The sequence below is a fragment of the Trichechus manatus genome, unplaced genomic scaffold (genome assembly GCF_000243295.1).
Source record: "Trichechus manatus latirostris isolate Lorelei unplaced genomic scaffold, TriManLat1.0 scaffold00004, whole genome shotgun sequence".
Taxonomy (NCBI): Eukaryota; Metazoa; Chordata; class Mammalia; order Sirenia; family Trichechidae; genus Trichechus; species Trichechus manatus.
The window spans coordinates 35,017,190-35,019,164 of NW_004443940.1; positions in this window are offsets into that span (position 1 = coordinate 35,017,190).

Consider the following 1,975-nt stretch of genomic DNA (forward strand, 5'->3'; position numbering starts at 1 on the left):
ATGGAGAAAAGATGGTAGTTGTCAAGGATTTCATTTTACTTGGATCCACAATAAACATACTTGGAAACAGCAGTCAAGAAATCAAAAGACTCATTGCATTAGGTAAATCCGCTGCAAAAGACCTCTTTTAAAGTGTTCAAAAGCAAAAGATGTCACCTTGAAGACTAAGGTACATCTGAGCCAAGCCATGGTGTTTCCAATCGTCTCATATGCATGTGAAAGCTGGACAATGAATAAGGAAGATTGAAGAAGAACTGACACTTTTGAATTGTGGTGTTGGCGAATATTGACTATACCGTGAACTGCCAAAAGAACGAACAAATCTGTCTTGGAAGAAGTACAACCAGAATGCTCCTTGGAAGCAAGAATGGTGAAACTACAACTCAATACTTTGGACATGTTATCAGGAGGGATCAGTCCCTGGAGAAGGACTTCATGCTTGATAAAGTAGATGGTCATCGAAAAAGAGGAAGACCCTCAGCAAGATGGATTGACACAGTGGTTGCAACAATGGGCTCAAGCATAGCAACGATTGTGAGGATGGTGCAGGACCCGGCAGTGTTTTGTTCTGTTGTACACAGGGTCGCTATGAGTCAGAACGAACTCGATGGCACCTAACAACAACAACAAAGTAATTTGGTCTTTGCCTTTATTTCCTGAGAGATAACTCTAAACCCTTGGAATTTTCTGAATAATTGAAGTGCTTTTGTTATCTAAGGCCTCCAGACCACACCTGAGGGTTTGAGTTAAGGAGGGGGAACTGACCTGACCAGAAAGACCACCACGTGGTCAGCTGACCAGGGGTGGGGGCAGGGCATGATTTAACCAATCATGCCTATGCACTGAGGCTCAGACAAAGGCTCTGGATATGGAAGTCCATGGGCTTCCTAGTTGGTGATAGACATCGATGCATGCGGAAGGGTAGCATGGCAATTTTGGGGACATGGAAGCTTCATGTTAGGACCCCTCCCAGATCTTACCCTATGTGTCTCTTTGTTTGTATCCTTTTTTGCTATAATAAAACTATAATAGTAAGTGTAGCACTTTCTGTGCCTTCTGTGAGTCACTCCAGCAAATTATCAAATCCAAAGGAATAATGAGAGTCAGCAGGTCACAGGTGAAGGGGCTTGGGAACCCCTGAGATTATGGCTGGCATCCTGAGGGGGTAGAGGGGACCCTTAAATTTGTTGCCATCAGATCAGAAGTGAGGGCGCCCAGGGAGGCCCCCAAGCTTGCAGCTGGCATCCTGAAAGAATAGTGGAAAAATCCCAAATCTGTAGCCAGCAAGTCAGAAGTGAGGGATTCCAGTGGAGAGTCCCAAACTTGCGCTCGGCATCTTAAGTCTTGGACCTATTTGGCAGTCTGGGGGACTGTGGCCTTTCACTTGCCTCGCTCCGGGTGGTTAGGGTCAGAGGAAGAAGTGCTGCATGGGCAGCTGGTGTCAGAATTGAACAAAAGTGGGAGAGCAGTGAAAAGTGGGGGTTTTGATTTATGTTTATTATGGGCCTTCAAACTGATTCTGCCTAGTGCAGTCATTGCTGAGGAAGTGACACCAGAACAGACCTAAATTTTTAAAATTTAGGTGAACTGGAACAATAACTGGAATGGGAAAAATTATGGGTCAAAGCCCTGCTAGAAACCTAATTTCCCTCTTAGAAAACAAGGGCAGCGTATGTGTTGCATAGCAACCAAATCTCTTGCCCAATAGATTTTGAGCAGAGCCAAAAGCAGTGGTGCCCTGCTCATAGATGGCAGCCCACTGCACTGCTTTGAATGTGTGTCACTCTCCACAGTCCTGCCAATAATCCAATCTCCTATACCATTCTCCTGAAAGGGCTCACAATGCCTCTTCTGAGTCCCGTTCCAGGGCTTCGACCCATAATTTTTCCCATTCTGGTTACCATTCCAGTTCGTCCAAATGTTAAAAATTCAGGTCTCTTCCGGTTTCACTTCATCAGCCATGACTGAACTGGTT